At 37.1% G+C, this 15,900-nt stretch overlaps 1 protein-coding gene and 1 pseudogene across 2 annotated transcripts in view; both read right to left on the bottom strand.

The window, feature by feature from the left end:
* Positions 1-15,900, bottom strand: part of _Bre4 (glycosyltransferase) — a 153,314-nt gene that overhangs the window by 39,912 nt on the left and 97,502 nt on the right. The gene's annotated exons all lie outside the window — the stretch shown is intronic.
* LOC114252457 (U1 spliceosomal RNA) lies at positions 10,139-10,281 on the bottom strand (annotated as a pseudogene).

The following is a 15,900-nucleotide window of genomic DNA, read 5'->3' as shown; positions in this document are numbered from 1 at the left end:
ATTAATAACATTTGACGGTATTCAGATTTCGACAATGCCGTGTTCGTTTGTAATCACGAAAGCGATATATCGAAAATTGCATAAGTGAACGAATAAAATTAAAATATTTAACGCGAAATTAAGCCGCTATCTATCTATCAGCCCACAGACGTCCACTGCTGGAACTAGACCTCCCCCAAATCGTTAGAGTAGTAGTTTAATTATTAAATCGATGTTCAGTGAAGCGAAACGAGATTGGGATGCTTGTGTAGCGAGAAATTTAAAATATAAATAAGCAAAGCAACGAAACGTAAAATATCAACAGTTATTTTATTCATATTTGACGGTATTCAGATATCGGCAATGGCGTGTTCGTTTGAAATCACCAATGCTGTAAAGCGATATATCGAAAATTACATAAGTGAATGAAAAAAATTAAAGCCCACAGACGTCCACTGCTGGACATAGACCTCCCCCAAATCGTTAGAGTAGTAGTTTAATTATGAAATAACAAAAATGAAATCGAGGTTCAAGGATTAAAAATATGGGAATACAAATTGAGAATGACGTAACTCGATTTACTTGGATCTAGTTAAAAATGAATGTACAAGTCTATCGGAGTTTGTATTGGGAACTTTAGTTGCTATCAATGAGCCTTCTTGTTATAAACATAATTTTTTTTGGCAGTTTTTTTTAAAGTTACATTTGTATACATTTGTCTACTGATGGATATAATAATAATAATAATAAACATTTATTCCAAACACAAATTAAGTACAAAAAATAAATAAAAAAGATAACAAAAATAACGAGGCTTGGAAACGGTTACCGGCTCAGCAATGCCTAACAGTAACGAAACAATCGGTACTGCGGCGCTGATCTTCCGCCGGCACCTACGGAGTGACGCGCACACCAGCATCAGACCGACCAATACACAACATTGTGAAATATATTAAAAAATAAAAGAACATGAATAATAATAAAAAAACAGTTATGAAAATATAGTTATGAAATATGATATAGACGGTCATACTTTGCCCGCATCCAGTGTATTACCGCAATCCTCAACAGGTTATCCGCCCACCTTGCGGGAGGCCCAGCCATAATATAACTTCCGATGCGCGGTCGCTATTCTGGAACTTTTTGGACCCTGCGGCCATCTATTTTTCGAGCAAAATTCCCTACCCATTTTCATCTCCATCTCTCAAGCTTTTGGGCTATGTTGGTTACGATTTCCTTGCGAATCTCTGAATTCTTCATTCGGTCGCGCAGGGCAAATCGTAGCATACTCATCATCATTGCACATTGCAAGGCTAAGAGCCCACTGATGTGGATCCGACCACGTCTCAGATTTTGTTAGAAGAAAGTTTTTTTTATTTTTTATTTCAAAATGTCAATAAAAAACAGAACAGAAAATATTCAAACATACATAAAACGAATCTAAATATTTAGTTGTTAGTTATCGTGAACCATTTTCGATCATTTTGTCACAACTTATGATATGATGTTGTAGTGAATGACTTGCATTTGCTGGTTGATTCAGATATAAAAAAAACACTCGAGAAAATTCGTATGAAATAAATCTAGATCAATTTTAATAATTAGGATATTGTACCCTCAACGTTATTATATCTGGTCAGTTTTAGGCGTTCAAATCCAAACGTGTTTCTTGTGAGACTGCTGCGACCATGATATTAAATTAATGGTATACAGTTATACATATAATATAAAACGCTGTAATATAAATAAATTTACATAAAATACATGAAAAATAATAATTCATTTCTTATTATACGTAAGAATACAGGTTCAACTATAGTATGTTGCATAGTTTCTGAGAAACTGAATATTTTCAGATTTAAATTTTATCTATACTAATATATTATAAAGCTGAAGAGTTTGTTTGTTTGAACGCGCTATTCTCAGGAACTGCTGGTCCGATTTGAAAAATTATGTCAGTGTTAGATAGCCCATTTATTGAGTAAGGCTATAGGCTATATAACATCACGCTAAGACCAATGTAGGCGGAGCAACAATAAAGAATGTTTCAAAATCGGGGTTTTATTCACTTTCGAGAGCTTCCACTGCGTGCGCTGCGGAAACGGTTAAAGTTTCGCTAAAGTATTGTATGACAGAATTGCTCCCCTTTAAAAGGTCTAAAAAAAGTCCGCGACAGCATGTCTATATGTTAAGGTTGGCTCACTATAACGTTTTTCACGCTAACCAAATTTGTTTTAAATAAAGCATTATTTGTGAACTATTCCACGTGGACGAAGTCTCGGGTAAAAGCTAGTTGAGTCGTCTATTATCAAAGGTGGCAATCTGTGCATTTGGACAAAAAAATGTTATTGATATGTCAATACAGATTGATTTGAATATAATTGTCTCCTTTAAAGAATACGGTTCAAAACCTGCATTAAATAAAGTTTAATACTTAACCTGTTATTTATCTAAGATGTCGTTCAGAAGAGTTTTGTGACTGCCAATGGAATACAAAGTCAATATTCGTTTTTCTGATTCACCAGTAATTGTCCAAAAGTCACATTGCCGGCTTTGATACTAGTCGACTCAGTTATTAGATAATTCGCTTGTTAACGTATATATGGGCGCAAACGCCACTGTTGGCAATAATTAACATAATAATATATAGTTTAGTTTATTCTATGTTAATATTTAGTTATTATTAGCAACAAAACTGTTATTCTACCATATTTAATAATTAGCAGACACTGTTTTGATGTGAAAATGTACAGAATATGTTTAATGTTTATATTATTGTTTAAAAACACAAATGACTGTATAAATGATTAAATATGAATAAAGCATAAATATTAATAATAATTTATATTATAATTAACGGTACTAATAATTTAATTAAGTATTGTAATTGTTATGCAATGATGTTGTTGGCGCCATCTATTATTAAGCTGGATAATAACAATGTTAGTTAATATTACTTAAAAGTAATTCATGTAAAATAAATTAAATGTGAGTCATGTAAAATCACTAAAATAATATGTATTTTGAATATTAAGCTATGTTTTGTGAATTGTTTTGCAGTAATTACATTTGTTTGTATAAAAGAAGTTGTAGTTGCTATAACCATCACAAAATGGCTAATTGTGTAAAAACCACTGAATAACTCAGGCGTGGCTTTTTGTTGTAAACAAGTAATGTTAAAGTTTTATAGAATTGTATTGTATTTTCATTGTAAAAGAACTTATGTGTGTAAATCCTGGCTTAACGCCGACATTATACATCATAGCCGCAAAATTCTTTACTAGCGTTGTCCAACAGGCCAATGTGGCGTTTTTTTTTTCTATCTCCTAACATTTATAGCCTTTGATGAATAGGCCATTAACGTCCGATCCGTGAAGAGGAAATTACGTTATTCGGCTAATCTTCGTTGAAAACTTCGCTATTTTTGTTAACGATGTTATTATAGCCTGTTTTTATGTTACAGTTTCCTCAATCAGCATCGGGGTCTACGGAGATCACGCAGATTGCTTCAAACCTCTTAGGGTGATAAAGGACCATGTGTCGAATTCGATTCATGGCGCTCTATCCGTTTAACGTTACCAATTTGCGTTTGTCGGCGTGGCCTAAAGGATAAGACGTCGTCCGGTGCATTCGTGTTGAGCGATGCACCGGTGTTCGATTCCCAGGCGGGTACCAATTTTTCTAATGAAATACGTACTCAACAAATGTTCACGATTGACTTCCACGGTGAAGGAATAACATCGTGTAATAAAAATCAAACCCGCAAAATTATAATTTGCGTAATTACTGGTGGTAGGACCTCTTGTGAGTCCGAACGGGTAGGTACCTCCACCCCGTCTAATCCTGCCGTGAAGCAGTAATGCGTTTCGGTTTGAAGGGTGGGGCAGCCGTTGTAACTATACTGAGACCTTAGAACTTATATCTCAAGGTATGGACTTCAGCTTTTTTTTTTATTGCTTAGATGGGTGGACGAGCTCACAGCCCACTTGGTGTTAAGTGGTTACTGGAGCCCATAGACATCTACAAAGTAAACGCGCCACCCACCTCGAGATATAAGTTCTAAGGTCTCAGTATAGTTACAACGGCTATCCCACCCTTCGAACCGAAACGCATTACTGCTTCGCGGCGGAAATAGGCGGGGTGGTGGTACCTACCCGTGCGGACTCACAAGAGGTCCTACCACCAGTGATCAGCTTTTATAACTAAAGTGAAAATCTTACCGGCGTCCATGAAAAAGACACAATCAGTGAACGTTTTTATTCTGTTTAACGATCCACATTTAGGAAATTTTCATCTCGCATCTTTATTTTTAGTACAAACAATAAAAATGAATATGAATATAGGATTTATTTTACGATAGCGTAACTTGTATGTTTGTGAGATTACAAAATTATTCGGGATTCGACGAACGGTTTACTGCCAAAGAAAACCAAGAAGATTATAATTATTGAATTCTTTCGTTTTTTTTTTATTCGTATTATTTTTAAACATAACATTAATCATTGTAAATGTTGCTCAAAACTATGAATTCTAAAAATATCAGGAAATAATGATATAGTCTACTGAATAAAACCGTAGATGGTTCTCAAAGAAATAAATGAAATACGAAATATTAACTCTTCGGAAAAGAACAGAAAAAATTATTGTCACAAAAAATATTTTTCAAAGCGCAATTAAATTTAAATCAAATATTTATTTCATATCTTAACATTGGAATTTTGTTTTTGTTGTACGTTAACGGAAAGAACATGATAATATTTTCGCCTTCAGTAGTTCTAACTTTGCACTTTTTACGTTATCTAAGCGTAATCTTTTTATTTCGAAAACATTTCGTAATTTCATGACCATTTTTTTTTGTTTTCTAATCAAGAATTCTCGTTTCGGTTTGAATAAAATAAACAAAACCGTTCTTTGTTAAATTCACCGAAATAAATTACAAGACGGAAAGACCCTGAATATTTCTCCAGTCAAACACTCTTATTATGGTTTCGGATATCAAATCTCTGGTTTCGGGATTCAGGTGGTCGGATGGCACAATACGACGGAAGCATCGTAAATAAGAGCCGTAAACGGCCTCATTCCCTGAATATAACTGAAATGACTACAAAGACCTCGACCTATATCACTGATTATAGTTAAACGATTGTTAAATGATTACATGATATGTTTTGAAAATAATGGAGTGTAACGTGCATGAAAAGATGATCATACCCTCTTTACCTTAAAGCATATGGACATTGGACAGCTTGATGATGAGTAAGCTACCGAACGTAGATTTATTGTTTTCGGTATTATTTTCATTTCTAATTATTATTATTTTTATTGCCCTTGTAGACAGACGAGCATACGGCACACCTGATGGTGAGTGGTTACCGTCGCCAATGGACTTTAGCAATGCCAGGGGCAGAGCCCAGCCGCTGCCTACCGAAATTACACACAAAAGCTAACATCGCCGTGTCTATTTCTGCCGTGGAGCTGTAATGCATTTCGGTTGGATGGGTGTGGCAGTCGTCATAAAACTGAGACTTAAAACTCATATCACATGGTAGGTAGCAGCATTTTCGTTGTTGATGCTTGTGGGCTCCGTAAACAGTTTAGTGGGTTGTTTGTGTTCATTTTCTGGCTCGCTAAATTCCCTCGCATGGACATATACAGTCATATTGTCCTGTCTTAACATCTAAAGTAATCACGCGATCTGGTATTGAAGAAGGCAGTTAAAGAGGGCAACTAATCTACAAATACAATGCAATTATGACAACAATCTTGTATCTAAACTAGAGCAGCGACATTTTTCCTGTAGTGTATCCTGTCGAGTTAGTTCATTTAGGGTGGATTCGACCAAACTTAAATTTATACTCGAGTAACTATACGAGGAATAACCTATTCCATGATTTTAATCTCGAGTAAATCCATAGTCGTTTTTCCACGTATACTTGCGCTAGGAATAACAATACGCGAATAGCAGAGTGAATGGTGAACAAAAATAAAATCCGGCAAATAAATTTTGTTGTTCAACGGCATAGTGTAAGAGCATACAAAACGTCAACTCGATTTTGCCGTATTTTAGTGTGAAAAAGTAGCTGTTGTGTAAGATATCCAGCTGTCAAACGTATTATTTTTATTTGTTGTTTGTTTGAGGGAATTGTCAAGTTTTGTCGTGTGGTTTTGTCTTTTTTCGTATATAATAATTTAGTGCATTGCGTTGACTTGAAATTAAAACAGAATAAATATTTATGAAATGACAGAAATCAGATGTTGGACTGACTGACGCCATTACTTTATTCTAGGAATAGCTCCGTTATTCCGTGCGAAACGGCGGTATAGTAACAATTCCCGAATAGGCCCACTATTCTTAGAATTGTAGATGGTAAAACGTAAAATTGATTTACTCTCGATTAACTGACGAGTTATTCTAAGAATAAGATTTACTCTTGTTTGGTCGAATCGACCCTTAAGGCAATAAAAAATGGAAATATAGTTACACGCTGGCTACAGTTGAACTCCAACTGTTGTACAAATTTGAAGTTCAAACAATTTTATGGGCTTAGCACACATCAAATTATAGAATGGAAATTGCAACAAAAATATTTTTTAAGCCAACCTCCATTAACGGAGTAAAACTGACAGCGTCTAATCCACCAATTAAAGGGGCCGTTTCGGACGTAACGAGTACCTTCCCTTTGCTTTTATCTCCTTCGAATCCGCAGTAGGTTGGGATTACACTAAATCCTACCCATCTCTTCCCTGATTGACCTTTTTCATTTCGTTCCAGCTCTTCCGAGGTGGCGTAACAAGCCCTTGTTTCGTTTTATTCAAAATTGAAAACGCAATTTGCCAGTTTTCTCACAGACCGGCACAAACTGTATCCATCTATAGATGGATTTTCAGCAAGTTAATTCCAACGCAAAAACACTGATTACCTAAGTTACATAAAAATATTCATTTTGTATTTCATTAATGTTTTGGTGATATAATAATTTTTGAATCGGTAATGTATAGTTATTGAAGTCTACATATGTGAATACCGTCAGTTTCAAACATCATTTTTTACCGTTTAAACGCTGCCTCACCTTTCGAAATCAAAAGTATCACTGCTTCACGGCAGAAACAGGGAAGGTGTTATCTAAAAGTGTAGACTAAAATTATGCCCTACTGTTCGTAGCGAAAATGGTCAGATATAAAAGTGACTTAATTGATAGTGCTTTTAAGGAAGCAGCAACCAAACTCTTTCTTCCCCCTACAAAAACCTAGTAGCAGTAACCAGAGAGCTAATCAAGAAAAGTAGAAAGCCATTTTTTTATCATGGAGTTTTAACATATTAACCTAATGAACATCGATATGGTACGATCTTATAACGGGTGCATTCCTAAACAGCGTTTCATTCATCCTGCCCTCGACATCTTAACATCGATTATTAAAATAGTGGGCGTATTTGCATCTGAACAAGCACGATCGACCTATTTCTACCACGGAGCATTCATTCGTGCGTTCTGAACCGAAGGGCCAGACATCGGTACGACGATAGCTCAAGCTCACCTGCAACCGCACCAATATGTCTATGGGTTCCGATAACCACATCATCAGGTAGCAGGATTTCTATCTACAACAATCAAACTACCTTTCGTTCATTTTACTAATCCTCCCTCGCTCGTCTAATTTCAACTACACACACAATTCCTTTGATAAACACAAATAATCTAGGTATATCCTCTATATAACGTTAAAAAGATACTGTCCAAAAGACAATTTCATTAACGTCAAAAGAAAATTGCGTCGCACCAATCAATTTCGGGAATGCCTCCAAGGTAAACTTAATGCGGAAACGGGCCGATACCGAATGTGCACAAACAAAGGCTCTCGAGTTCTTTGTCCAATCTCTTTGGGTAAAACAAATGGTATCGATAAGCGATGTAATAGGTAATGCAAAAGGGTAAGTATGTACTCGTAATCACGATTTCAAAACGTGGCTGGATATTAGCTACATAGAAATTCTTGCCGTATGTAAAGTATTCTATTACACGGGTTTTTTTTATCACAAATAAAGTTTGTTTGAATATTTGATTATTAACTTTGAATTAGCTGCAGTTTTGATAGTCTGCAAAGTCCTTCATGGTAAACAGTCGACGTCGCCCAAAGCACGTGATTACGGATCCTCCCGATCCATTAACGGTGCTTTTAGGCACCACAAGCACCGGTCACCGTCCTCGTCGAACCCGTCGCTTGCGACGAAGGGCTCGACGAGCGAATTAACCAATAGACACAGCCCACTGAGTTTCTCGCCGGATCTTCTCAGTGGGTTGCGTTTCCGATCCAGTAGTAGATTCTGCGAAGCACTGCTCTTGCTAGGACCAGTGTTAGCACCACTCCGGTTTAAGCCCCGTGAGCTCACCTACAACCGTTAGGGTGAAGCTGAAATAGCCTTTCAAGGCTATCAGCACAGGTAGGAGAAAAAAAAGCTCGTGTAAGTTACTAAGAAAATTTTGATGTTTCTATTCTATTCTATTCTATCAGCCCACAGACGTCCACTGTTGGACATAGGTCTCCCCCAAGCCTCGCTACAAAGATCGGTCCTGCGTTGCTTGCATCCAGCGGATCCACGCGAACCATAATAGGTCGTCGGTCCATCTTGAGATCATCATCAAATCAGAAATAAGGAGATTCGCAGGAAAACCATGGTAACCGACAAAGTCCAAAGGATTGTTGAAGTCGATGTTCAATCTGACTTCGTTAAGTCGGAAGCCTTTAAAATATTATATTTCGTTTTACAAACAAAGACAAGAAAAACATAAATTGCGAATTAAAAGAAAAAACAGGAAACAAAAGGGGCTCCCCAAAACTTTTGCATGTGAATGAATGTAAATTTACTGAACCCGATAAATTTCGTTTTCGGTACACAAAAGGTGCGTTCTGTTTGCGATATAAATTGAAGAGGACGACCGGCCTCGGCGTTAATCGATCAACGGAGATTTCCTGAGTCAATCTCTATAAGCCATTCTAGGAGATTAAGGTCGGCGCATTGATGAAACTGTAAATAATGGACTCCATATTTATGTCTTCGTAGATACACTTAGATATAGTTAATTAAATATCGGTCAGAGCGACGAGAATGAATGCATGGACCATGCATGTGAGAGGTCTAAGTTCATGATGGAATGTGTTAGGGTTGTACAAGAAGAGATAAATAAATATTGTTTATTTTTATATCTTTTGTAATAATATTTATATTTATTATTTTCGAGTGTTTTGATTACGTTAGTATGTTATTAATAAGAGCTGAGGCTGTTTCACTTATTTTAATACGTTTTATTTCTCAGTATTTGAAAACAAAGGGTAATTTTCACTATAAAAAGGAGATATCACATTTTATTAATCGTATATCCTTCCAATCAATATTTTAAAAGAATGTAATCAAATCAGATATTAATAATAATATGCTTCTCTGATCATAAATGCTGTTTAAAAAAATAAAATACTGTTCTTATCAGTCATTTCAAAGCGAGAATGACTATTAACCTTATCAAGGTGACAACCCTGTACAGGCCACTTTGGCACGTGACCGAACGACAGGACACGGACAACGTCTAGGTAATTTCCCTAGATAATAGATTGTCATTACGTATTATAGTTGTTCAGATAACGACACGGTTTCTATACATGTTACGTACGAATGTGTGATTAATGTACAAAAAAAATAGATTTAGTATTTTGTTTGTTTCTCCACACGTCGTCATTAATCGTGGGAGATTGAGACAGTTGTGATACAACATACTTAAGGCTTCGATCGTATCTTAACCCTTTGACTGCCGTATAGATCACCGGCGCCCTTCGTGGCGCACTGAAGTAATTATATCGATTTCTGATACTAAGGTGCCGGAATAGTAGACTCGAGGAAAGACAAATCCGAAGAAGCTGAGAATGAATTTATATCTAACAAATCTAAAAGACTAAAATACTTAAAAAAAAAAAGTTGTGTTGTGTCGTGGAACACCGGATAGGAACGAAGTTCCTTATTACAAAAATATTAATTATAAGTTCTATTCGAGGTATAAAGAAAATAATTATTCGGTTATACATTTATTATTATGTTTTTTTTTATTGATACTATTGATAAAAAAAAATAAACAAACACCTTTACAAAGTTATCAACTTTATTTTATTCACAATGATTTATAAAAATTACGCGTCCGAGTCATCCGCATTAGGGATAATCGCAAGGGTCAACCATTCCGCAGTGCAATAGAGTAGCCTCGTCCTGGGGGAATCGCCTGCATGATCACGGTATCCCCTACGCCAGGTAAGTATGATTAAGCAAGAGAAATACGAGAAGGTCTATCAACTGTCCAACATCTCGTCACCGCGATTCAGGATTTGTTGAATTTACGTGCAGCGACATCTGTTGATAACGAACTAAATATAAAAATCTTACGTTACGGACGTTTTTTCCCGGTTCGGGTACCCCTCCGCAACGTCCCATTTGGAAATTCGTTCCAAAAAGAAAAAAAAGGCAATTTTGGCAATCTAGGTGTCTTAGTAACAGAAATCGACATAATTATATCTGTGCGCCGCGTAGGGCACCGGTGACCTACAAAGGGTTAAAGTAGATGACTTTCCCGTCGTTATTTCTATAGGCCTCGGTAACCGCTTCACGTCAGGGCGGCTGTGAGCAAATCTAAGATTTCCTACCTACCACGTAGAATAGTATATTTTTTTACGCAATATAACAGCTTTGCAGTGCGCAGCGATTAGATTGTTTCTGGCATCTTCATGAACGATTTCATCTGAGACCTTACTGTAATTTGTTTGGGACGAATAAGCCATGCGCTAGTTAAAATATGCCTTTAAAAAATGCAATACACAAAGGAACAAACTTTTCCAGTAAAACGGGCCGGAGCCCTTTTCACGTGTATTCTGGCTACAGAAACAACGACTTCAACGGATTACTGTCCGATATTTAAACAACGAAACCGTAAAAGGCCACACCAACCATTAGTCCAAAGCACAGAAATTAAAATGTAATTCCAGTTTGTGTATTTTGGCCTAATGGTTAGTGGTTAATATTACAATTACACGTTACGATCAGCTTTGATTTAGAAATTCAAAGGACGTGCGTAACTTCGAAGATTAGAGAGATATTCGAATGGTACGATCTAAAGCCTGTTATTATTCGAGGTATTGACTTTAGATATTGATTTGAGGTCACTTCGCTATCCTAGTTAGTTATGTCAGAGCCAGACGCTTTATTCCGGTCTGGGAATCGAAGATTACGTTCACCGGCGTACGTTTTGATATCAAATTGAAGATGTTATTTTGTTCCAGTTATATAACATTGAATGTTTAATATATACGTACATGTGTAAAGAAAAACCTTTATGATCTTTATTATTTAAGACTCTTCAGTTTTTAAAAAGGATTTTATTTCAGTGTCATATAGTTTCATGGAGTGAAGTCTGTCATTCAGTCAAAAAGAAAGTTCAGGTTTGTATAATATAGTAATACTTTTATTTGATTATTAGTAATTTCTTCATCATAATTTTCTACCCATGTGCCACTCCCAATAATAACAGGCATTGACTGACGCGATGAACTTTCAGGTTTGCATAAATGGACTCCTCTTCGCATCGTGTTCTTCAGCGCTGAGGTCCGTGAACTTTACGGACCACTTTTGTTTGGACTATGTTCCTCCATTACTTCTTGTCCTTTCAAACAACATATATAGACTAGGTCCCCTAAAACCACTTGCGAAAAGCCCAAATTAGGTTGCTAATCTTAGGTTAGGTTATTACCAAATAGTCATACATATATGTATATATTTAAATGCTAATTTACTCTCCTAATGGGACACTTGCAACTAAAATATCTAAACCATTTCTTACTATTACCTATTAATAAAAAAAATACGAGGATTTTTCGTGAAATATTCACCAATATTCAGCTTTGTACATATTTAGTATTCTCTAATGAACGCGGCTTTTGGGAGGCCCGACCCATGAATCCTTAAAGAAGGTTTAAGTAGCAGCGTTTGTCTTACCCGATATTTATTTTCGGTTCGCTCGTTCCCTTTCCATATTGGCAGACTAGCGTAAAATATAAATCGACTCTCGATATACAATATACGATCCGCGCCCCGGTTACGTTATGTACTTCTGCATAAGTAAGTAGCCGTTTCGTAGCTAACGAACAATACAGGGGTGGAAGCCCGAAAGCGGCCATTAAGCAAACAGAGGGAAATTAACAGTTGGCCGGAAGCTTTATTATTAAGTGGCCGCAATAAATTCGGTTAAGTAAAAAGGGCGTCTTCGGCGAGAATCGTCGCTTCCGCTGGTAGTAAATCGCAGCGCCGGTAAAGTTATACTCAGGTATACGTAATGTAAAATGGCTTGTCGCATGAAAGTTTAACTGGTTCGGACGCAAAATGAGGTCAAAATTGGGGAAAAACAAACGGGAATTTTTTTTTTTTAAAGATATATTATGAGGTTTCACAAGAATATGAAGGCATTTGAAGAGTCCATAATGATTTTTTTGTAGGTCTCACAACCGTGAGAATGAGATATACGGTCAATGCTTTGGAATTTCCATTGCGTTGAGATAAAATATTCTTCACGACCGGTACAATCCACATCAGTATTTAAGCTTTATTTTATTTTATTAATAGTGTTGAAGCAGTTGGTTTTAAATAGATATTTGAACGGGCGACCGAGGGTGGTCCTGGCTATGCCGCACGCTACCGTCATTTTAGTCTGTTGGCACCAGAAGACAGGGGGGACGTGGTGGCGGCCGCGGTCCAATTCGCGGTCTGCGATGCCGTCATCGCCGGACATACTGTCGAAGGACTCGAAAAACATCTGGATTATTCGTTATTTTACTGGTGGTAGCATCTCTTGTGAGTCCACGCAGATAGGCACCACCACCCTGCCTATTTCTGCCGTGAGGCAGTAATGCGTTTCGGTTTGAAGGGCAGCCGTTGTAACTATACTGAGACCTTAGAACTTATATCTCAAGGTGGGTGGCGTATTTAAGTTGTAGATGTCTATGGGCTGCAGTAACCACTTAACACCAGGTGGGCTGTGAGCTCGTCCACCCAAATAAGCAATAAAAAAAAGTCCGCCAAGACCCACATATCCCGAACGCCTACTAGAAAACCCCAAGCAAGAGATACGGCTCTAAGGCCGAAAAAAAAATTTGCTGTAAATATATGACGTTATTTCGTCGTGATGAAATTCGTCGATGACGGATGTCTGCTGTCCGATTCTGCAACATTAGCATAATATATTTTGACGTGCGTATCGCGAAGAGAGGGTGCGTAACGGGTATAACGTGCTCTCTTTGTCTCTCTCGCACAACGACAGAGACAACGTAACGTGCATTCTTTTTTCGATATTTGACAGTTACCACCAGCTGAATAAGGCTTTTTGGCGGGAACGCGAGGAATGAAGTTGTGTGATTTTGTTTTGTTTTGTCTAATTAGTGTTTCTTCGGGTTTAAATGTGTAATAACGGTGGTTTATTAACCGTTTAATATCTGTGAAAGTGCACAAATGTGGGAAAATGAAACAAAGTTGCTGAACGTAACTTCTCGGGATCTTCCAAAAAGTCTATTGAAAAAGTCTCAGTAAATGACCACCATTTTACTGAGATTATACTTCATCCCATATCATCTCATTTCATTTCGTTTCGTTTTCATTTCATTTCATGCCATGTTTCATAATAATCAACTTCATTTCATTTCATAATATCATATTTCGTATAAAAAAGTTATCATTAAAATTAAAATAAGACTTGACCTAAAGGTCTTAGCTACCATAAAAAGGTCCATACCGTAACTGTTATGACTGTCGGTACTTGAACCATTGTACCATGGTTCACTTGCGGACTAAATAATAATAATAATAATAATGGTTGGTTCGAAGTAAGTATCAATTGAATAGAATATTTGAAATGTATTCAACTGATAATTACTTTTAATAAATTTATCTTTTTTATTTGATTGGTTTTGTTAATTTTGAGTATGTTTCAATGATACTATGTACACATATGGACTTATTGTTGTCTGAAATAAAATAAACCATTCATTCATTAATAACCATAAAAAGTTACCATAAAGGTCATAAAATCACTTAAAACCAGTTGAATAGGGACCATGACAGCGGCAACGTCACGAAACATTTGGTGTTTTTTTTTTATTTTTTTTTTATTGCCCTTGTAGGCAGACGAGCATACGGCCCACCTGATGGTGAGTGGTTACCGTCGCCCATGGACTTCAGCAATGCCAGGGGCAGAGCCAAGCCGATGCCTACCGCTTAATACTCTCCACAAGCCTCGTTTGAAGAAGGACATGTCATAGCGCTCGGAAAACACCGTGGAGGGGAGCTCATTCCATAGCCGGATGGTACGTGGCAAAAAAGATCTCTGGAAACGCACTGTGGATGACCGCAGTGGCTCCAGGTAGTATGGATGAACTCTACTCCGGTGGCGGGCGGTGCGATGGTAAAAACGAGATGCCGGTATCATCTCGAACAATTCCTCAGAGCACTCCCCATGGAACATACGGTACAGAATACAGAGGGAACCGAAATCCCTCCGCAGACCCAGAGGCTCCAAACGACCCGTGAGAATGGGATTATCGACAATCCGAACGGCCCTCCTCTGTATGGAGTCAAATGGAAGAAGCTGGTATTTGAGAGCCCCGGCCCAGAGATGGGGGCAGTACTCCACGCGAGGCCGGACTTGTGCTTTATAAAGCAAAAGTCTTTGTCCAGGCGTGAAGTACCAAGTCGTGTATTCTTTTTTCGATATTTGACAGTTACCACCAGTTGAATAGAAAAAGATGCTTCCTGTCCCGAATCTGACGGCCGAGCCCAATCGTTTGATTACACCTAACGCCTTTCGATCAAACCACCAATAATATAAACGCTTTTATAAAACTGTCTCAGCGAGAGCGTAGGTTTTAATCATTGTCAGAGAAATGGATGGTAATATACGACTTTTTTACTATATCAATGTTTTACATTAGTTTTTTAGGGGGTATTTAATTTTAACAAAACATGTTCAGCTGCTGCGCCTAGATACAGGAGCCATAAAATAAATCTAAAGTGCCATTAATAAGAAATAGTATGGGCTTTTTAGTACTTACCGAGGACATTTTAGATAGGAAAATAAGGATTTATTTTAATTTATATGATCAGGCCTATAGTATTACGTTATTTATTTTATTTCGTACAAGCGACCCGCCCTCGCTTCGCTTCGGAAACATTAAATTTTATTATTGATAATTGAGTTCCGCGGTGTTACCCGCGGTTATTGTCGTACCGCGGGTGACGTCGCGGGGCGAAGCTAGTCTAAAAAAAGTAACCTAAGTTACTCCTTATATCATCAGCTACCTATCAGTGAAAGTCTCGTCAAAATCGGTCAAGCCGTTCCAGAGATTAGCCGGAACAAACAGACAGAGAGACAAAAAATTGTAAAAAATGTTATTTTGGTGTAAGTACCGTATATATATATATTCATATGCATGTAGTAATAAAACGGCTATTTCAATATTACAAACAGACACACCAATTTTATTTATATGTATAGATAGAGTGATATATTTGTAGGGCTCATTCTTTCTTACACATCGAAATCAGCTAACTAGGAAAACCATGGAAGTAAAATAAACACCTGTATCGATCAAAGCGTTTTCAATTAACTACTGAAATTTAGGATATTTAAGAAAAACTAGGTAGATCTAAATTAAGAGAATAATGTTGGATCAGGTTACAAATTTGTGACTAGATTTCACATTATGTAAAAATGTATCATAATATTGTTAGAACTAAATGAAAATATCGTCTAGCAGCACTGCAATGGCCTATAATAAGGAGCAGCATTTGCCGTGTTCGCTCTCTCTCTCAACCCATAGACACAGCCCACTGACTTTCTCGCC

This window comes from Bombyx mandarina, chromosome 03 (genome assembly GCF_030267445.1).
Source record: "Bombyx mandarina strain Sakado chromosome 03, ASM3026744v2".
In the NCBI taxonomy this organism is placed as follows: domain Eukaryota; kingdom Metazoa; phylum Arthropoda; class Insecta; order Lepidoptera; family Bombycidae; genus Bombyx; species Bombyx mandarina.
This window is presented reverse-complemented; position numbering and strand designations above follow the sequence as displayed.